This window comes from Cherax quadricarinatus, unplaced genomic scaffold, assembly GCF_038502225.1.
Source record: "Cherax quadricarinatus isolate ZL_2023a unplaced genomic scaffold, ASM3850222v1 Contig128, whole genome shotgun sequence".
Taxonomy (NCBI): Eukaryota; Metazoa; Arthropoda; class Malacostraca; order Decapoda; family Parastacidae; genus Cherax; species Cherax quadricarinatus.
Window position 1 is genome coordinate 259043 of NW_027195154.1, and position 23714 is coordinate 282756.

The 23714-nt window shown below is 42.6% G+C and overlaps 1 long non-coding RNA gene across 1 annotated transcript in view; it reads left to right on the top strand.

Annotated features, from left to right (window-relative positions):
- Positions 1-22915, top strand: part of LOC138851214 (uncharacterized) — a 92214-nt gene extending 69299 nt beyond the window's left edge. The window contains exon 3 of the long non-coding RNA XR_011391067.1: positions 13319-22915. This is a non-coding gene — a long non-coding RNA (uncharacterized lncRNA). The remainder of the gene's footprint in view (positions 1-13318) is intronic.
- The last annotated feature ends 799 nt before the right edge of the window (positions 22916-23714 follow it).

Here is a 23714-nt window from a genome sequence, read left to right on the forward strand (position 1 = left end):
GTGATACACAAGTAAAGGCTTCAGTTTGAAATTCCCACTAGCATTACTACACAACAAAAGAGTAAGCCTGTCTTTCATAGGCTTGTGTCCTTGGAGTGCCTTTGCCTCCTGAGTAATGTAGGTCCTGTTTGGCATTTTCTTCCAAAACAGGCTTGTTTTTGTTTTGTCACAATTGAACACTTGTTGAGGTTCGAATCCTTCAGCCATTACATAGTCCTGGAATTCATGAACATACTTTTCAGCCACACATTTGTCAGAACTTGCAGCCTCACCATGCCTTACAACACTGTGTATGCCACTTATTTTATTTTTATTAGCACACTGGCCGATTCCCACCAAGGCAGGGTGGCCCGAAAAAGAAAAACTTTCACCATCATACACTCCATCACTGTCTTGCCAGAAGGGTGCTTTACACTACGGTTTTTAAACTGCAACATTAACACCCCTCCTTCAGAGTGCAGGCACTGTACTTCCCATCTCCAGGACCTGGGCTGCCGGTTTTCCTGAATCCCTTCATAAATGTTAGTTTGCTCACACTCCAACAGCACGTCAAGTACTAAAAATCATTTGTCTCCATTCATTCCTATCAAACACGCTCACGCATGCCTGCTGGAAGTCCAAGCCCCTCGTACACAAAACCTCTTTTACCCCCTCCCTCCAACCTTTCCTAGGCCAACCCCTACCCCGCCTTCCTTCCACTACAGACTGATACACTCTTGAAGTCATTCTGTTTCACTCCATTCTCTCTACATGTCCGAACCACCTCAACAACCCTTCCTCAGCCCTCTGGACAACAGTTTTGGCAATCCTGCACCTCCTAACTTCCAAACTACGAATTCTCTGCATTATATTCACACCACACATTGCCCTCAGACATGACATCTCCCCTGCCTCCAGCCTTCTCCTCGCTGCAACATTCATCACCCATGCTTCACAATCATATAAGAGCATTGGTAAAACTATACTCTCGTACATTCCCCTCTTTGCCTCCAAGGACAAAGTTCTTTGTCTCCACAAAGGGGGCAGTAAAGCAACAGCAAAGAACTACAGACCAATAGCACTAACATCCCATATCATAAAAATCTTTGAAAGGGTCCTAAGAAGCAAGATCACCACCCATCTAGAAACCCATCAGTTACACAACCCAGGGCAACATGGGTTTAGAACAGGTCGCTCCTGTCTGTCTCAACTATTGGATCACTACGACAAGGTCCTAAATGCACTAGAAGACAAAAAGAATGCAGATGTAATATATACAGACTTTGCAAAAGCCTTCGACAAGTGTGACCATGGACCATAACATTGTATCAATCGCATCTGCTAGAAAAATGACAGGATGGATAATGAGAACCTTCAAAACTAGGGAGGCCAAGCCCATGATGACACTCTTCAGGTCACTTGTTCTATCTAGGCTGGAGTATTGCTGCACACTAACAGCACCTTTCAAGGCAGGTGAAATTGCCGACCTAGAAAATGTACAGAGAACTTTCACGGCGCGCATAACGGAGATAAAACACCTCAATTACTGGGAGCGCTTGAGGTTCCTAAACCTGTATTCCCTGGAATGCAGGAGGGAGAGATACATGATTATATACACCTGGAAAATCCTAGAGGGACTAGTACCGAACTTGCACACGAAAATCACTCACTACGAAAGCAAAAGACTTGGCAGGCGATGCACCATCCCCCCAATGAAAAACAGGGGTGTCACTAGCACGTTAAGAGACCATACAATAAGTGTCAGGGGCCCGAGACTGTTCAACTGCCTCCCAGCACACATAAGGGGGATTACCAACAGACCCCTGGCAGTCTTCAAGCTGGCACTGGACAAGCACCTAAAGTCAGTTCCTGATCAGCCGGGCTGTGGCTCATACATTGGTTTGCATGCAGCCAGCAGCAACAGCCTGGTTGATCAGGCTCTGATCCACCAGGAGGCCTGGTCACAGACCGGGCCGTGGGGGCGTTGACCCCCGGAACTCTCTCCAGGTAAACTCCAGACTCCTAAGTGCACCGCTCACCCTTTTCCCCTCATCAATTCTATGATTCACCTCATCTTTCATAGACCCATCTGCTGACACGTCCACTCCCAAATATCTGAACACATTCACCTCCTCCATACTCTCTCCCTCCAATCTGATATCCAATCTTTCATCACTTAATCTTTTTGTTATCCTCATAACCGTACTCTTTCCTGTATTCACTTTTAATTTTCTTCTTTTACATACCCTATGTGAAGGCTTACTCAGCCCTGTAACAACTTCAGTCAGTATTACTAAGGCTGGCTCCTCCTCAGGAAAATTAATGCATAGAAAAAGAACAAAAACTGACAAACATAAACACTTTATTATTTAGAAAATACAAAATATAAAACACTTAAATATGAAATATTGATCCTACATTAAAGAAAATGAAAAATGAAAAATATAAATGATATCTGAATTCAATGCTAATATATATAAAACTTGGGTGTCTGGTGTTGGTGACACTGCGTGTTGTTGAAATCGTAGCCATTGCTGATGATGGGGGGGGGGGTCGCAGAGCAGTATCATCTGTTTCCACCCCCAAATGAACAGTACGAGACAATGCAGCTTCCGGTGCGGAATTGTTAAGGGGCTTATTTAACTTGCAAGGAGGAAGAGCTGGAAAACTTAGATCCACGGGTGGTGATGAAAGATCCGCCTCTGAAGGAAGAACGGCACCTTTAATGTTACCCACTATTATAGAACAAGTAATTGGGGCTAGTACCGCATTAGTCCAACCGGTGAACCATTTAGTTTTCAAGTAACAACGTATTGTAGGGAAAGTATTTTCACGACCCAAGTAATCTGAAAGAATAGAGGACACATGAGAGGTTTTAAAGTAAGGGAACAGTTTGTCCGAAATTATGATGCATGTACATCCAGTGTCACGTAATATGTCTGAGACTTTTATACCATTAACTGCTTCTGAACAGAAGGGTGCTTGGTCATTACCATCAACAAAACATCTTCCAACTTTCTCTATTTTCTTGGAAGAACAATCTGGACGTTTACGTCCGATACCACCACACCGATAACATGTTGGTATAATAGCTGGTGACTTTGCTTCTACTGTAGGCTTCTTAACCCTTTGAGGGTCGACAGGCCCTCTCCGAAACTCGTTCTCAGGGTCGGCCAAATTTAAAAAAAAAAAAATGATTTTTTCTTATGAAAAGATAGAGAATCTTTTCCCGATCATAAAGACACCAAAAGTTTGAAATTTGATAGAAAACTTACGGAATTATGCTCTCGCAAAGTTAGCGGTCTCGGCGATGTTTACGCATCGGCGATTTTGCCCACTTTGAGCCCCATTTTCGGCCAATTTCACTGTACTAGTCGACAACAAACATGAATATTTCGCTAGAACTCCATTTTTTCTATCGAATGGGTGCAAGAAACCACTCATTTATGAAATTCAACTATCCAGTACAGTGGTCAGAATTTAGCAATTTTGCCAATTTCACACAAATTTCAAAAGATGCCAATTTCCGAATAGGGTCCAGAATAAACAAGAAAGACATTCCTGGCACTAAAATGACATTTCCTCTAGTCATTATTCACGTCTCAAGGCCCCTCTTATATTCTTTTGCTTTCCACTTTGAATTTTTATTTTCACAAAAAATATAAGATTTACTGTTATGCAGACTACTGCATTAGTGTAAAAAATTGTATAAATATTATTGGTGCACTTGTGAAAGAATATTAGACTCACCAGTTGACGTGTATTGCACGCTTGGCACGATTTGTTTACTTTTGAAGTTTGGTAATAATCGAACATTTCTGCTACTTTGAGCTCAATTTCAAGGCACCTTTCTTTGTAAAACCAGTCAAAATCATCTCTATTTCTGTAATATGTCTTCCATTCTATAAAATGAGACCAAGAAAACTAGAATACAACAATAAATACCATACGAAAATGCACTGCAAAGTCGCTGATTTATTCAAAAAAAATGGTCAAAGTTTTTTTTTTCTCATTATGCACTGTGTGCTGCAGGATTTTTTTTAGACTGTGCACACTGACCACATAGACCCATTCTTTCATATGAAGGCCTACCAGCTTTCTCCCACTAGATTTGAGGCCGCTAGAATTTATGAGTACTAGTACGTCAAAAACCCCTACGCGTAAGACGTACTAGTACGACGAAAACCCTCAAAGGGTTAATCTTTGGTTCAGGTGAACCATTGCTCTTAAGGTTTGATCCCTTTAGGTCTTTATAGGAATTGTGAGCCTCAGCATACAAGTCAGCAGCCTCAGCAACTTCCTCAGTTTTAATCAGGTTACGTTCTCTGATGAATGTTCTTATCTGGTAGGGAAGAGCTGTCAGGAACTGGTCAGCAACCATGAAGTCTCTAAGAGATTCATAACTGTGATCAGTTCCTGAACTCTCTATCCAAAAGTCGAACAAACGAAAGAGTATTACTTGTAACTGCTGAAAGTTTTGGCCATGCTGTAAGAATTTGTGGTTTTTTGATATGCTTTAAGGATTGCCTTCTTCAGTAGGTTATAATTACATATGATATCCTGCGACAAAGTTGCATAGATATCAAAGCTGTACCAGAAAATAACATTCCTAACCTGGTAGCCCAGGTGTCAGCAGGCCATTCACAGAGGGTAGCGGTATTTTCAAACCTGATAATGCATGAAGTAATATCTTCACCCTCTGTGAAGGTAGGTAAATTAGGTGTTGGAATATGTGCACTAGCTGCATGATGTTCAATTACTCCTTCCTCTAATTGTTGTTGTGTAAGAGTTAACTTTTTATTCTCTAATTCAAGGCGAGCTTTTTCGAGCTCGCGATCTTTTTCTCTCTCTCTTAATTCATGTTCTCTAGCTTTTTCCTCATGTTCTCTAGCTCTTTCCTCACGTTCTCTAGCTCTCTCCTCACGATCAAGTCTATCACGCTCCTTTTTGTCTTCTCTCTCTCTTTCTAACTCTCTATCTTGGTATTCTCTTTCAATTCTCTCTCCTTTTTCTCTTCTCTTTCGATTTTCTCTCTCTCCTTTTCTTCTTCTCTTTCGATTTTCTCTCCTTTTCCTCCTGTCTTTCCCTTTCTAACTGTCTCTCTTCTCTCTCAATTCTCTCTCTTTCAATTCTTTCCTGGATCTTAGCACTAATGAAAGATTCTAAATTTTTCCCTGTTATTCCTAACTTCCAGTGTTCATCCAAAACTGGTATTCCTCCATACTTGCAAGAACAACTTAAACTATCAGGGGAAAATGAAACGGGTATCAAAGAAAACAGAGGGTTCAATTCCTGCTCCACTCAAACTGTAAGTAAACCAGAGGGCTCGATCCCTGCTTCAATTAAACAATATGTATTAATGAAAACGAAGGGTTCTATGCCGGCTCCGAGCAAACAGTAAGTAGATGGGGTCCCTTGACCATCCAATCTTCTCACCAACAAATCAAGAGTGTCCTACGACAGTTCCCGTGATATAATAAAGAGCTCAATGAAACAAATTGTCACTGGAAAATCTCGGGCCCCTAGAGTCTAATCCTCCAAAGTGTTTCAAGCTCACACAAAAATAGGTGGCAGAATTAACTAGTATTCTTGCCTTGACTTGACTTACAATAAATTGAGACTATAACAATCACCAAATCTTTTAACCCTTTCAAGGTCCGTCCCGTAGATCTACGGCTTTTCGGCGAGTGTCCAAATCATAGATCTACGCCAAAATTCTAGCGCCGTCAAATTTAGCGCGAAAGCGCTCATAGGCCTACATGTGAGAGAATGGGTCTGCGCCGTGGGTGTGCGCCATAAACAAAAAATCTAGGTGCCTGCATAGCATTGGGGAACGCCGGCTCAGTCACCCTTGTTCACCATGCCTCGTCGCAAGTCAGCTCTCACTCCCCGGAAAATTGGGACTCTCCTCTTCCTGTCTGATAGTTCTGACACTGATGGAAGTGCAAATGAAGACGAATTCTACGGCTTTGATAAGTTAGTGACCGAAAATAATGACCAGGATATCGATAATAGTGCAGAAAACCCCGACGATCCTCGACCTTCTACCTCTGGTGTGGGCACTCGTGACTCACGGTCGGGTGTTCCTAAACGTAAGAGAAAACTAATATTTTCGCTTGGCCAGGCCTCTGACTTCAGTAATGATGATGATTCTGACGTGGATTGTGATTTTATTGCGCTCGACGATCATTCGAGTAGTGATAGTGAGGAATCATATTCACCAGTGAAGCGTTGGTATGTTCGCCGCCGCATGCGCTCGGGTAGTGTCCCCTATGCTGTGCCCAGGGGACGGAGTACATCCCGGAGTACATCCCGTGGCCCTACACCCGTTTTAGGTAGTGGTAGTGAGGATGATGTGGCTACACTTGGCATGGATGGGCCACAGGCATCAGTGGATGGTGTTAGTGGTGCTGGTGGTGGTAGTGGCACCGCCATGCGTGACTCACCGTGCCACGCGGGGACCCACGCTGCTGACTCGTCAGTTCAAGGACAAAGCGGAGCGTCAGCCACCAGCCCGCCACAACCACAACCACCCGTACAACCAGCCTATGATGTCCAGTATCCACCACAAAACCGTATGTGGGATTGGCAGCAAAATCCCAATTTTGTTCCAAAGCCTCACCACTTTGATGACTCTCAAAGTGGAATTCTACCTACCTGTCCCCTTGGAACCACGGCCAATGAACTGGAATTCTTTGAATTATTCTTTGACCAGCCATTGATGGAAATTATTGCCAGGGAAAGTAATAAGTATTTTCAGTACACCATGGCAAATACGATCTTATCACCACAGTCAAGACTACACAGGTGGAAAGAGACGACTGTTGCAGAAATGTATTTGCTTTTTGCAACAATAATGCTTATGCCTCACGTCTATAAGCATAATATAAAAGCATACTGGTCCACAGATCGGCTAATTTCTACCCCATCCTTCAGTGAAATAATACCAGTGAACAGGTTTATCTTACTGTTACGTATGTTGCACTTCTCTGATAAAACCAGGCTTGACAGAAGTGACAGGTTATACAAGATTAGAAATGTTTTCATGTATCTCAAACAAAAGTTCAGGATATACTTTTATCCATTCAAGAATCTTGTAATTGACGAGTCTTTGATTTTGTTCAAAGGTAGACTGTCATTCAAGCAGTATATACCGAGCAAGAGGAACCGCTTTGGTATAAAATTGTTTGTACTCTGTGATTGTGACAGTGGCCTGGTGTTGGATATTGTTGTATACACGGGTAGTAAAACATTGAAAGATACCAAGATGTTATTGAGTATCTCAGGTGACGTAGTGAGAAACATGATGGCACCTTATCTTGGTAAGGTGTACCGATAACTGGTACACAAGCCCATTACTCAGTGATTTCATGCGAGTGAACAAGACAGATGTGTGTGGCACAGTGCGTTCTAATTGTAAACATATGCCCAGGCTCAACGCAGGTGTTCGTGGTGATGACGTGCAGGTGTTTACTGCCAATGACATCATGGCATTACGGTGGCATGACAAACGAGATGTCACATTGTTGACAACCATTCACCGTAATGAAATGCAAGACAGTGGCAAAGTTGATCGAGTGACTAATGAACGTATTCGAAAACCAGTGTCATTGATTGATTATACACAAAACATGCGCTTGGTTGACAAGTGTGACATGCAGATTGGTTTTGTTGACTGTGTTCGTAAGAGTTACAAGTGGTACATGAAACTTTTCTTCCATCTCATGGACATTTCAATGCTGAATGCATACAATATGTACCAAATAAAGACTGGTAACAGACCACCGTATGGTGAATTTTGTTTGTCTGTTGTCAGACAACTCATGATGAAGTACCAGGTAACAACACCTGCAGTACAACATGGTCCTCGAATTCTTCACGATATACCCAAGCGTTTGAGGAGAGAAGGTGATCATTTCATAATACAGCTTCCTTCAACTCAAAAGAAATTTGCTCAGAAGAGATGCATTGTCTGTGCACAAACAAAACGACGGCAACAAAGACGCAAAGACACTCGGTTTATGTGTGAGGAATGTAAGGTGCCTCTGTGCATGGTGCCTTGTTTCAAGGAGTTCCACAAGCTCCAGCAGTTCTAAAACCATGTCCAGTGATTGTAAATATGTAAATATATGATAGAACATTAGTATTATACAATATTTGTGCATGTTTATTGTAATAAACAACAGTGGTAAACAATAATGTGATAATAACTTTAGTGCGGTTATTGTGTTCAATACAGTGAGTTTATATATATCAATTATATACAGTATTGGTCTCTCAGGCCCCAAATGTTAGTAGGAATAGAAAAAAATTGGAAAAGAAAAGAAAAAACAACTAAAACAACAAAATAAAATAATACGAGTATGTGGAATTCGTCGATGTTGCCACCACCACATTATTTTCTATAAACTTCTTGGCACTGTATCTTGGTAAGTACTGATCAGATTCTAATTTTTTTTGTTTTATTACCTTCACAAAAATATGCTCTTTAATTCTGTTAGAAAAAATATTTTTTTTTTTTCAAAATTTCTTGGACACTGGTGCGTGACTTCAGATTTTGGCCTTGGACCCTGAAAGGGTTGAATACCTGTACTGTAGTCCTACCATAGAGAATGATTACTCATGGCTGGTGGTAACCGTCTGTGGTATGCGGCGTTGAAGTTCCAATGGTAGATTCGAGATGGAGTTGAATCTTGATTCAGTCGAGTTGATCCTGGCAAGGTCGCCACTTGTGAAGGCTTACTCAGCCCTGTAACAACTTCAGTCAGTATTACTAAGGCTGGCTCCTCCTCAGGAAAATTAATGCATAGAAAAAGAACAAAAACTGACAAACATAAACACTTTATTATTTAGAAAATACAAAATATAAAACACTTAAATATGAAATATTGATCTTACATTAAAGAAAATGAAAAATGAAAAATATAAATGATATCTGAATTCAATGCTAATATATATAAAACTTGGGTGTCTGGTGTTGGTGACACTGCGTGTTGTTGAAATCGTGCCGTTGCTGATGATGGGGGGGGGGGTCGCAGGTGTTGGTGACAACCCACCGGCTCGTTCTTCACAGACTCTATAGCCATAAAATAATCTATCCAGATGACAGGAAAGCAGGTTCTTTACCGCTGCAATGATGAGGGGTTACGTCCTGCAACTTCATACAAGTGCACAGGTAAGTAGATAAAACATGGGACATCTCAGGGTGTTAGTCTGTCTCCTTCAGTTCTACTCGTTGGTTGGCAGGTGACCCATTCTGTCATTCCAAGCTGGAAAGAGACAGGTTACCCACTGCTTAAGAAATCACTCTCCATGATAAGCACAATACCTAAAAGACGTGGTGATTATTAAGACATTTAACATAGAGCAAGGCTGAAAGGACTGAGTTTATTATTGGTCAAATGTGAAGCTTTCAACCAATAAGTCCACTAGAATATGAGCAGGCATGTACTTACAGTAGTGCTGGGGAGCTGTGAGTCGCGTGATCACTGTTTGGCCGGAGCCCCACACGTCACCTTTTGGGGGGGGGGAAGAGGGAGGGGAAGGGATAGCGGGAGCTAGACTGACCCTACCTTAACAAGCAGCCGGCAATCAAACTATCACTTTCAGGGACGGGGAAAAGGGGGGTATAGCGGGAGCTGGACTTACCCTACCTTAACAAGTAGCCGGCAATGAAACTATTGTTACTATATACTCCCTCGCTACTCCTATCTATTGAACTTTTCCCTCACACCCTACCAAATTCATCCACCAACCTCTGCAACTTCTCTTCAGAATCTCCCAAGAGCACAGTGTCATCAGCAAAGAGCAACTGTGACAACTCCCACTTTATGTGTGATTCTTTATCTTTCAACTCCACGCCTCTTGCCAAGACCCTCGCATTTACTTCTCTTACAACCCCATCTATAAATATATTAAACAACCACGGTGACATCACACATCCTTGTCTAAGGCCTACTTTTACTGGGAAATAATCTCCCTCTTTCCTATATACTCTAACTTGAGCCTCACTATCCTCGTAAAAACTCTTCACTGCTTTCAGTAACCTACATCCTATACCATATACCTGCAACATCTACCACATTGCTCCCCTATCCACCCTGTCATATGCCTTTTCCAAATCCATAAATGCCACAAAAACCTCCTTAGCCTTATCTAAATACTGCTCACTTATATGTTTTACTGTAAACACCTGGTCCACACACCCCCTACCTTTCCTAAAGTCTCCTTGTTCATCTGCTATCCTATTCTCCGTCTTACTCTTAATTCTTTCAATAATAGCTCTACCGTACACTTTACCAGGTATACTCAACAGACTTATCCCCCTATAATTTTTGCATCCTCTTTTGTCCCCTTTGCCTTTATATAAAGGAATTAGGCATGCTCTCTGCCAATCTCTAGGTACCTTACCCTCTTCCATACATTTATTAAATAGTAGCACCAACCACTCCAAAACTATATCCCCACCTGCTTTTAACATTTCTATCTTTATTCCATCAATCCCAGCTGCCTTAATCCCTTTCATTTTACCTACTGCCTTACGAACTTCACCCACACTCACAACTGACTCTTCCTCACTCCTACAAGATGTTATTCCTTCTTGCTCTACACATGAAATCTCAGCTTCCCTGTCTTCATCAACATTTAACAATTCTTCAAAATATTCCCTCCATCTTCTCAATACCTCTAACTCTCCATTTAATAACTCTCCTCTCCTATTTTTAACTGACAAATCCATTTGTTCTCTAGGCTTCCTCAACTTGTTAATCTCACTCCAAAACTTTTTCTTATTTTCAACAAAATTTGTTGATAACATCTCACCCACTCTCATTTGCTCTTTTTTTACATTGCTTCACCACTCTCTTAACCTCTCTCTTTTTCTCCATATACTCTTCCCTCCTTGCATCACTTCTACTTTGTAAAAACTTCTCATATGCTAACTTTTTCTCCCTTACTACTCTCTTAACATCATCATTCCACCAATCGCTCCTCTTCCCTCCCGCACCCACTTTCCTGTAACCACAAACTTCTGCTGAACACTCTAACACTACATTTTTAAACCTACCCCATGCCTCTTTGACCCCATTGCCTATGCTCTCATTAGCCCATCTATCCTCCAGTAGCTGTTTATATCTTACCCTAACTGCCTCCTCATTTAGTTTATAAACCTTCACCTCTCTCTTCCCTGATGCTTCTATTCCCCTTGTATCCCATCTACCTTTTACTCTCAGTGTAGCTACAACTGATATATCTGTGGCCCCTTTATAAACATATACATCCTGAAGTCTACTTAACAGTCTTTTATCTACTAATACATAATCCAACAAACTTCTGTCATTTCGCCCTACATCATATCTTGTATACTTATTTATCCTCTTTTTTTCTTAAAATATGTATTACCTATAACTAAACCCCTTTCTATACAAAGTTCAATCAGAGGGCTCCCATTTTCATTTACACCTGGCACCCCATACTTACCTACCACACCCTCTAAAAGTTTCTCCTATTTTAGCATTCAGGTCCCCTACCACAATTACTCTCTCACTTGGTTCAAAGGTTCCTATACATTCACTTAACATCTCCCAAAATCTCTCTCTCTCTCCTCTACATTCCTCTCTTCTCCAGGTGCATACACGCTTATTATGACCCACTTTTCGCATCCAACCTTTACTTTAATCCACATAATCCTTGAATTTACACATTCATATTCTCTTTTCACCCTCCATAACTGATCCTTCAACATTACTGCTACCCCTTCCTTAGCTCTAACTCTCTCAGATACTCCAGATTTAATCCCATTTATTTCCCCCCACCGAAACTCCCCTACCCCCTTCAGCTTTGTTTCGCTTAGGGCCAGGAGATCCAACTTCTTTTCATAACATCAGCAGTCATCTGTTTCTTGTCATCTGCACTACATTCACACACATTCAAGCATCCCAGTTTTATAAAATTTTTCTTCTCTCTCTCTCTCTCTCTTTTTTTTTTTAGTAAATGTTTACAGGAGAAGGGGTTACTAGCCCATTGCTCCCGGCATTTTAGTCACCTCATGCGACACGCATGGCTTACGGAGGAAGGATTCTTTTCCACTTCCCCATGGACAATAGAAGAAATAAAGAAGAACACGAGCTATTTAGAAAAAGGAGAAAAACCTAGATGTATGTATATATGTATACATATGCGTGTCTGTGAAGTGTGACCAAAGTGTAAGTAGGAGTAGCAAGATATCCCTGTTATCTAGCGTGTTTATGAGACAGAAAGAGACACCAGCAATCCTACCATCATGTAAAACAGGTACAGGTTTCTGTTTCACAGTCTTCTGGCAGGTCGGTAGTACTTCCCTGGGTGGCTGCTGTCTACCAACCTACTACCTATGCCACTATGCTTCTTAAATCTATCAAACCATCCTTTGCTGGCTCTAAATTCACAAATTGCAGCACTTGTTCCAGGCATTTTCTTTGCAAGATCCTCGTGCAACTGCCTTGCCTTCTCACAAATAATCGACTCTACAACACTGTCTCCCACTCATTCTTTTTTCTTAATCCACAATAATAATAACTTTTCCATCTCTTCCATTGGTGGCCTTTGTTTAGCTAGAAAAGTTACTCCTTTCGCAACATTAGTGTCCTTGATTTGTTCTTTCTTTGCCAAGATGAATGTAATTGTTGATTTATTCTTGCTGTACATCCTGGCAAGTTCCAGCACCCTCATACCACTCTCATATTTTTTGATCACTTCACGTTTAAATTCCATGGTGTTTCTCACTTTCTTTAGAACAAGAACTTTATTTGGAGCCATAGTTACTTATTTCACAGTTACACTGCAAAAATAACACCAACTACAATGGGAAATAAGCAAAATATTTGGATGTATGAGCAGAAGTTTCCTCAGCCACTGAGAGAGACAGCCAAACTGACGTGCAAGTGGCCCCATCTGGTGGACGGATGCATCCCAAATGGCTGATCACCAAATTAATGAATGGTCGATAACCAGGCGCCAAAAAACCGGCTGCTCACCGAGTTGGCCGATAACAGAAGCGGCTGGGGTCCACTGTATTTATTTTATTTATTATCACACTGGCCGATTCCCACCAAGGCAGGGTGGCCCGAAAAAGAAAAACTTTCACCATCATTCACTCCATCACTGTCTTGCCAGAAGGGTGCTTTACACTACAGTTTTTAAACTGCAACATTAACACTCCTCCTTCAGAGTGCAGGCACTCTGAAGTGATAATTTTATTTAGTGAAACTTGTGATAATAGAGACAAAATTCTTTTCTAGTTCTGTAAGTTGTGCTGGTAATTGTAAAAATTGTACTATACTGACTCATGTTTCTGTTTCAGAAGTATTTTGTGGAAGACTACCAGGTTGTGTCTTGCCAGACACTATATCTTCAGTACTTCAAGAAGCACCAGTGTGTCTTGAACAACAACTGATATTGCAGAAGTATTTTGTGGAAGACTACCATGTTGTGTCTTGCCAGACACTATATCTTCAGTACTTCATAAAGGCTAATGCCTGTTATTCTTGTTAATTTTTAACTAGCTAAATATTACTAATCAAACAATTTTGCTTTTGATATTGGGAATTCTATCTAAAAATGCATGGCAATTAATAAAAAAATACTAGTCAGTATTACTGTAATTAAAAATTCTCAGAAAAATCTGTTGAAAAACAAGACAAAATAATAAAAATGTTGTTGAGTGTATCTGCACTGTTCTAGTACATATATTACTATTTTAACACAAAAAAAAATTATGATAGTCTTTAAACACACAATATAAACTTTATTAGTGCTCATAAGTAGGGAAAGTTTTGCCTAAATAAATCTTGACATGAGAATATGTTCATATGGAAAACTGTGTTTGGTGTCCAAAATAATAAAGAAAAAATCTTGAAATAAACATGTGAGTACATGAGGAAGATTAACTATTCCACTGTTGTATAACTAAAATATTTTAAATAAAATACCTTTGTTTAAAAAATATGGAAAAACACATGGAACATAAACCATATGAATGCTCAGAGTGTCTGAAATGTTTCAGCAGAAAAGGCAATCTTGTGAGACATATGAGAGTACATATAGGAGATAAACCATATCAATGTTCAGAGTGTCTGCAATGTTTCAGTGTAAAAGGCAGTCTTGTGAGACATATGAGAGTACATACAGGAGATAAACCATATCAGTGTTTAGAGTGTCTGAAATGTTTTAGCAGAAAAGGCAGTCTTGTGACACATATGAGAGTACATACAGGAGATAAACCATATCAATGTTCAGAGTGTCTGAAATGTTTTAGTGTAAAAAACAAACTTGTGACACATATGAGAGTGCATACAGGAGATAAACCATATCAATGTTCAGAGTGTCTGAAATGTTTTAGTGTAAAAAGCAAACTTGTGACACATATGAGAATACATACAGGAGATAAACCATATCAATGTTCAGAGTGTCTGAAATGTTTTAGTGTAAAAAGCAAACTTGTGAAACATATGAGAGTACATACAGGAGATAAACCATATCAGTGTTCAGATTGTCTGAAATGTTTTACTGAAAAAGGTAGTCTTGTGACACATATGAGAGTGCATACAGGAGATAAACCATATCAATGTTCAGAGTGTCTGAAATGTTTTAGTGTAAAATGCAGTCTTGTAAAACATACACAAGTACATTGAAGAGATAAAACATATTGGTGTTTAATGTTTCAGGAATATTTTAGTTATAAACTCATCAGAATATATAATAGAGATATACCATAACAGTGTTGAGAGTGAAATATTTTAATAAAATGTCAATCATATAAGTTCACAGAGGAGATAAGTTGCATTAATGTTCAGAGTATCTTATATATTTTATAAAAAGATCAATCTTGAGTACTCATGAGAGCTAATATACAGTATAAACAATATTTATATTTGGAAAATACTGTAAGGTCAAGTCTGTAATCTGCTTACTGCAGTAACCAAGAATTCTGCAGTGAAGTATTCAGTGAACAACAGTAGTGAAATATTCAGTGAACAACAATAGTGAAATATTCAGTGAAGAACACTAGTGAAATATTCAATGAAGAACACTAGTGAAATATTCAGTTAAGAACACTAGTGAAATATTCAGTGAAGAACACTAGTGAAATATTCAGTGAAGAATACTAGTGAAATATTCTGTAAGGGATTGGTAGCATTAAGACAAGCAAATAAATGAACTGTACTAAGCTACTTATCTTATGACAGCTCAACGTCCTGCAGCCACCTCTGGAATATTCTTTGGAGCCGTCAATGTTACCGCCCTTGGGCTGTGGGAATTAAATAATTGTAAACACATAATTGCCCCAAAGGAGCATTATATCAACATTTCATGTTAATGCTGAAATGATGATTTCTTACAATTTTGGGCTCAATGGCCCTCCAATGACAGGTTAGTAATGGCAATTCCAGATAAGGCATGAACTAGCTATCTGCTGTGCAGCCGACCTAACTAGGTTCATAACTTGCTAGATGTACCTGGGTATTGTAACCTACCCACAACTTTATCCCTGGCTTTTGGCATGGATGTAACCTGGTATTGGTGTCTTGATTGAAGCAGAAGTGTCCCTTGAGGAATATCACACTCGTACTATTTCACTACTGTTCTTCAAGATTTGGTTTTTACTTCATGGTAATTTCACAATAGTTCTACCACGAATTATTGAGATTGTCACCGAGGAACAGAAAGGTGTGGACAACTAGTGTTCATTGTTATCCCGGCATTAAGCATGTTTTCCCTGGCAGGTTTTAAAGAAATCTGCCCCTGGAGAGGGCTTTGCCTTGGGGTGTTTACCTGGAGATTATGTGGAGAAGGTTTTGGAGGTCAATGCCACCCGGTCTGAAACCAGGCCTCATGGTGGATCAGGGTCTGATAAACCAGGCTGTTACTGCTGGCCGCACACAAGCTGACATGCGAACTATAGCCCAGTTGGTCAGGTACTGGCCCCAAAATCGCAGAGTTCAGCATAATTTCCTTACTTGCTTGACATCGTCACAGTTTCATTGCCAATGATAGATTTCTTGATATCTATCGATTGCTGACATCTTCAAGGGGGGCTCCTTGGTGTGGTGAAGAGCCTCTTGGTCTGAGGAATTAGACCTGTCAGTCTCCTTCCTCAGATCAAACCTAATTACCCCCAATCTCACCTTCCCTATCCCATCCTCCCCTTTTTCCTTTCCTCCTCCTCCTCCCCACCCCTCCCTTTTGCCCTTCCTCTTTTTGGCCTTCGGGATTTTTCCCACAGACGCACTAGTTCCTAGGTAGGGGAAAGGGTACCGGGGTCCATCCCATTCCGTTGAGGTTCTTGGCAGTGGTGTAGTTTGCCATGGATCCTGGATCGCCTGAGGATGTCCCAATCCCTCTCCGGTATCCCGGAGAGTAGCTTTGGGTGGCTTTCGGGCGATGGGTGTATCTCTGGAAGCCATCTTTTGGATTCCGGGGGTGGTGGCCGAAGGAGGTATGCTTTGTGGCTGATATACGGCCACACTCTCTTTTGTCCACCTAGGTAGCTCGGCAGATGTGATGTTGCTATCCCAGATTGCTGGTTTACTGGCATGAAGGGTAGGGTATGGCATGGGTTCCATGCTGCATCTGCGCTACTTGCGGTGCTGAGGTCCTCTTGGGTGCAGAGGGAGATTTCTGACCCTTTCATGCCTCCTAGGAACTATCTCTCCCCCTTTTTTTCTTTTTCCTTTTTTTCTTTTCTTTCTTTTTTTTTCTTAAAAACAAAAAGAAAGAAGTAACCTAATCATGGAGTTCCCAATCCATGACCCCACTACCCCCGGGCCCCTTCTTGTTATCACACCCCGTTCTGACCTCGCCTCATCTTTAAACCACTCTTTGGACACTCCTAAGGCCCCTGTACCTCTTGCTGGTGCTGTTTTGTCACCCGCTTCAGGTGCCGAGGTTTCGACTGACTCCTTTGATTTGTCTGACCTCCGCTCTCCTTTGACTATGCTTCCGGCCTCTCCATCTACGGTGCGGCAATTTTCGAATCGCCAGCCCGTCCCACGTCAGACCAACTCCGGTCCCACTCCTAAATGCGAACGACAATTACCCGATGATACTTCTTTGCCACCTTCTCGTTCTACTCAGAAAAGACTGACACATTGTACTCTCCCTTTCTATGCGCAGTTTCAGAATACACGATGGACTAAATTCATTACTTTACGGCCAACTTCCTCTATTGCCTATTTTCCGACCATAGTATTGGCAAGGCACTCCTACGCCATGTTGGTAGAGATATTTCCTTTCACACTCTCAACAGCGGTACTCGCATCATCACTGTCCAGAATGCCACCCAAGCTCGTGATCTTTCTCTTCTTTCACATATCGATACTATTCCTGTCATTATCGAAAAACATCATTCCCTCAATTCTTGTAGTGGTACTGTTATTCTTCCCCATACGATAATCAAACAGAATTTCCAGACATGTGGTACTGACATTCTTGAACAGCTGGAACTCCAAGATCTCCCAATCCTCAAAGTAGACACGTCCTTCCTGCCTGCGGGTGGAGACGTTACCCTTGCAATGTGGCTCGATTAACTTTTGAGAACTGTGAACTCTCATCCTCTGTTTATGTAGCAGGACATCATTTACACGTTCGAAAGGTGATCCCTACACCACAACAGTGTAGAAACTGCTGGCGATTTGGTCACCCTGCAAAATATTGCAGATCTATAGCGGAATGCCCAGTCTGTGGTGCTGATGACCATTCTAATACGTCTTGTAGTCGACCTCTCTCTTGCCTTAATTGTCATGAGGCTCACCCTTCTTACTCTCACCGTTGCCAGGTCTACTTAAATGAACGAGAAATCCATTGCCTCAAAGAAGCTGAAGGCCTCCCTTATTCTATGGCAGTTAGTCAACTGTGCCTCCAAGGGAGACTGCCCTGTATTTCTTATTCTCGTGTTTCTAAACATCCCCCCACTTCTGCGGTCATATCTTCTGCACCTTCCTCTGTGGTTGCCCCTCCCATAGTCACTTCTGTCTCTAATTCTTTTGCTGTCCTGGGCTCAGAAGTCCCTACTTCAACATCTCAGTCTGTTCTCACTTCGTGTCCTCCCTCACAAGCCCCGGTATCAACAAGACTTTGTACGACACCTCCTCCCAATTGTCCCTCTACTTCTCAGAAGTCCAAAAAATCTCCATTGCCCAACTCTCATTTAACCCCTCCTTCCCTTCTTCCACCTCCAAATTTTTACCTTCCCAGTCTCTGTACCTAGTTCTTCCCCTCTCACTGGCTCTGTTACAAGTGTGGAGGTTCACCCTCCTCCTCATGCTGTGCCTTCCTCCTCTGTCCCCTCCCCAATTTCTTCCTCTTCTGCCACCTCCCAGGTTTCTACCTCTTCAGTCCCCTCCCACACTTCTTCTCCAGTTCCCTCCACCCTTTCGTCCACCCCTACTTTGGTACAGTCCATTACGGTTCCAATCTTTACTCACCCTCCTTCCATCTCCAATATTGTCTCCCATGTGACGTCTTTGAATTCCGAAACACTTGAAGCTATCTCTGAATATATTGCAGAGACCAAACCATCAATGGACACTGATCCACCCTGTGTTCCTTCTCTTCCCTCTCCTCCATCTGCGCATCTCCTTTCTTCACAGCGCACCGTTCCTTCGCTGCTTGAATGTTTTCCGCTACCACCGCATGTTTACTTTTCTAACCCCTCTAGTCCGTAGGTACCCTTCCCTATGGATTCCTGGTATTTTCCTCATTGCCAGTCATGGCCTATTTACAGTGGAATATCTGCGGCCTCAGGGGTAATCGAGGTGAGCTTCAGATGTTGCTTTCCAGGTGTTCCCCTGTTGGTATTTGCTTACAAGAACCAAAATTACACTCAGCTGTTTTCCAACCTATCTCAGGCTATAATTTATTGTCTTCTTCGGATTCTTTCTCAGATGGGAAGTTTAATGAAAGTGCCCTTCTATGCAATCATATTCTGTAATGTCAACTATTTGTCCATACCGCGCTGCATTATACTGCAGCCCGTATCCACTTGAATAAGTGGTTTACAATATATTCTTTATATCTCTCTCCTTCTCAGGCATTTTCTATCCCAGATTTTGCCTTTCTTGTTTCTTCCGTACCACCACCACTTCTGTTATTTGGCGATTTTAATGCCCACCATTTCCTCTGGGGGGTCTCATTGTGACTCATGTGGCATCCAGTTGGAGGCTTTTCTCGCCTCTCACCCCCTCCATGTTTTAAATATGGGTTCTCCCACCCATTTTGATCCTCGTACTCATTCACTTCCATCGATCTATCGGTCTGCTCTTCCTCCACTGCACTAGACTTCGCCTGGTCTGTTCTACCAGACGTACATGACAGTGATCATTTTCCAATCATTCTTCTCCTTCATATTCACCACCTTTCCATAGCCCTCGCTGGCAATTTGATCTGGCAAGTTGGGACCTTTACTCACAACTCACTGCTTTTAGTGAGGTTCCTTCTTCATCCTCCATTGATGAGCTCCTACACCTCTTCTCGACGTTAGTTTTAACCACAGCTTCTCATTCTATACCCCAAACCTCAGGCAGGCATTCTTAGAAGTGCGTGCCTTGGTGGTCTCCTGCTTATGCTCATGCAGTACACTTAAAATGCACTGCATGGGGCAGGTACCAGTACAATAGAACTGCTGAGAGACTTCTTGAGTTTAAGCAGAAGTGTGCAGTCGCTTGCCATGTCATTTGTGATGCTAAACGCACTTGCTGGCGAGATTGTTTCCACCATCACCTCTGCTTCCTCTATGAGTGCAGTCTGGAAAAAAGTGCAGAAATTGAGTGGTAAATACTCTCCTGACCCGGCTCCTGTTTTGCACTTTGCTGGTGTTGATGTAGCAAACCCTCTTGATGTTGCCATCGAAATTGGCAATCATCTGGTCTGTATTTCTTAGGGGCTCCATCTATGCCCCTCGTTTCTTTCCTCAAAGTCTGCCAGAGAGTTAGTACCTTGGACTTTTCTTCTCTCAAAGAAGAACCATATAATGTGCCTTTTACACTTCAAGAACTAGAGGCAACACTCTCAGCTTGCCGATCATCACCGCTGGGCCGGACGACATTCATATTCGGATGTTACAACGTTTACATCAGTCAGCCCTTGCAGTCCTCTTACACCTCTTCAATCTTATTTGGTCACAAGGAGTTCTTCCCCAGCTGTGGAAATCTGCCATTGTTCTCCCATTCCGTGAACCGGGTACTACGGGACATGATGCCTCCCACTATCGTCCCATTGCTCTTACTAGTGCAGTTTGCAAAGTGATGGAACATCTGGTAAATCAACATTTAATGCAGTATTTAGAGACACAACAGTCTCTCCACTAGTCAATATGGCTTTTGTAAGGGCCAATCTACCATAGACCCCTTACTACACTTGGATACATATGTTCGTAATGCCTTTGCAAATCACCACTCAGTTACTGCCATATTTTTTGACCTTGAGAAGGCATATGACACAACTTGGAGGTATAATATTTTGGCCCAAGCCCACTCCTTAGGCCTCCGAGGCAATCTACCATCCTTCCTTAAGTACTTTTTAACTGACAGACATTTCCATGTTCGAGTCAATAATGTGCTCTCCTCGGACTTTGTCCAAGCTGTAGGTGTCCCTCAGGGATGTGTTCTGAGCACAACACTTTCTCCTTGCTATAAATGATTTGCCCTCTGTTCTTCCATCCAATATTTGGTCATTACTCTATGTAGATGACTTCGCCATTCCTTGTGCAAGCCCTGACTATCACCTCATTACAGTTTCTCTCCAGCATTCAGTTGACCGTGTTTCCAGTTGGGCCACCACACATGGGTTTAAATTTTTCAGTACCAAAACTCACCAAATTACTTTCACTAGACGCTCTGTCATCTCCGATCATCCTTTGTACCTCTATGGCTCCCATATCCCTGAATGTGATACAGTCAGGTTTCTAGGCCTTCTCTTTGACCGTAGGTTATCCTGGAAACCTCACATTACCTCTCTGAAGGCAACTTGTGACAGCCGGCTGAACCATCTTAAAACCCTTGCTCATCTTTCATGGGGAGCTGATCATCGAACTCTCCTTCGCCTACATTCAGCCCTCATTTTATTGAAACTCGATTATGGTGACCAGGTCTATTCAGCGGCCTCTCCTGCTACTCTCTCTAGCCTTAACCCCATCCATCACCAAGGATTACGTTTATGCCTTGGTGCTTTTCGCTCTTCCCCTGTTGAGAGCCTCTATGCTGAAGTGAATGTTCCATCCTTGTCTGATCGCCATGATGCCCATTGCCTTCGCTACTATGTACGCTCTCATGATCTCTGCAGTCCCTCCATTTATAGAATGGTCACCAGTATTAGTAGATATTATTTGTTTGCTACCCCTGTTTGCTCCTTCCCTTCTCTCTTCGCCTACATTCGCTCTTGTCATCCCTTCAGTTACCACCTTTATATGTTCATGTACTTCTTCAAGGGGGCTCCTAGGTGTGGTGAAGAGGCTCTTGGTCTGAGGAATTAGACCTGTCGGTCTCCTTCCTCAGACCGAACCTAATTACCCCCCAATCCCCCCTTCTTTATCCCATCCTCCCCTTTTTCCTTTCCTCCTCCTCCTCCCCACCCCTCCCTTTTGCCCTTCCTCTTTTTGGCCTTTGGGATTTTTCCCACAGGCGCGCTAGTTCCTAGGTAGGAGAAAGGGTCCCGGGGTCCATCCCATTCCATTGAGGTTCTTGGTGGTGGCGTAGTTTGCCGTGGAATCTGGATTGCCTGGGGATGTCCCGATCCCCCTCTGGTATCCTGGAGGGCGGCTTTGGGTGTCTTTTGGGGGATGGGTGTATCTCTGCAAGCCACCTTTCGGATTCCGGGGGTGATGGCCGAAGGAGGTATGCTTTGTGGTGGATGTCCGGCCGTCCTCTCTTTTGTCCACTGAGGTAGCTCAGCAGATGTGAGGTTGCTATCTTGGATTGCTGGTTTACTGGCATGAAGGGTAGGGTATGGCAAGGGTTCCATGCTGCATCTGCGCTACTTGCGGTGCTGAGGTCCTCTTGGGTGCAGAGGGAGATTTCTGGTCCTTTCATTCCTCCTAGGAACTATCCCTCTCTGGTCCCCCCTTTTTTATTCTTTTTTTTATTTTTCTTTCTTTTTTTACTTAAAAACAAAAAGAAAGAAGTAACCTAACCATGGAGTTCCCAATCGATGATCCCACTACCCCTGGACCCCTTCTTGTTACCGTTCCCCGTTCTGACCTAGCCTCGTCTTTTGACCACTCTTCCAACACTCCTAAAGCCCCTGTACCTCTTGCTGGTGCTGTTTCATCACCCGCTTCAGGTGCCGGGGTTTCGACTGACTCCTTCGATTTGTCTGACCTCTGCTCTCCTTTGACTGTGCTTCCGGCCTCTCCCTCTACGGTGCAGCAATTGCCAGCCTGTCCCACGTCAGACCAACTCTGGTCCCACTCCTAAACGCCAATGATGCTCAGTTTCAGAATGCACAATGGACTAAATTCTTTACAACCGACTTCCTCTATTGCTTATCTTTCCGACCATAGTACGTATTGGCTAGGCACTCCTCCGCCACGTTGGTAGAGATATTTCCTTTCATGCTCTTAAGAGTGGTATTCGCATCATCACAATCCAGAATGCTACCCAAGCTCATGATCTGTCTCTTCTTTCTCATATCGATACTATTCCTATCACTATCAAAAAACATCATTCCCTCAATTCTTGTAGTGGTACTGTCATTCTGCCCCATACCATAGTCCTACAGAATTTCCAGACATGTGGCAATGACATTCTCGAACAGCTGGAACTCCAAGATCTCCCAATTCTCAAGGTAGACACTCATGTTCTTCCTACCCGCGGGTGGAGACGATACCCATGCAATGTGGCTCATTTAACTTTTGACAGCCGTGAACTCCCATCCTCTGTTTATGCAGTATGACATCAGTTACAAGTTTGAACTCATTTTACCTTCCCAGTCTCTGTACCTGGGTCTACCCCTCTCACTGGCTCTGTTACAAGTGTGGAGGTTCACCCTCCTCCTCGTACTGTGCCTTCCTCCTCTGTCCCCTCCCAAGTTTCTTCCCCTTCTGCCACCCAGGTTTCTGCTTATGTCCCCTCCCACGCTTCTCCAGTTCCCTCCAACCTTTCGCCCCCCCCTACCTTGGTACAGTCCATTACAGTTCCAATCTTTACTCAAACTCCTCCTCCTTCCATCTCCAATATTGTCTCCCATATGATGTCTCTGAACTCTGAAACACTTGAAGCAATCTCTGAATATATTGCAGACACCAAACCATCAGTGGACACTGATCCACCCTCTGGTCCTTCTCTTTCCTCTTTCCATCAGCACAACTCCTTTCTTCACAGCCCACCGTTCCTTCGCTGCTTGAACATTTTCCGCTGCCACCGCATGTGGACTTTTCTAACCCCTCTAGTCCGTAGGTACCCTTACCTGCGGATTTCTAGTATCTATATCATTGACAATGATGACCTATTTGCAGTGGAATATATGCAGCCTCAGGGGTAATCTGGGTGAGCTTCACATGTTGCTTTTCCAGTTTTCCCCTGTTGGTGTTTGCTTACAAGAACCAAAATTACATTCTGCTGTTATCTATCCCATCTCAGGCTATAATTTATTGTATTCTTCGAATCCTTTTCCTGTTGGGACCTTTAATGAAAGTGCCCTTCTTATACGCACTGATATTCCATACCGTCAGCTATTTGTTGGTACTCTGCTGCATTACACAGCAG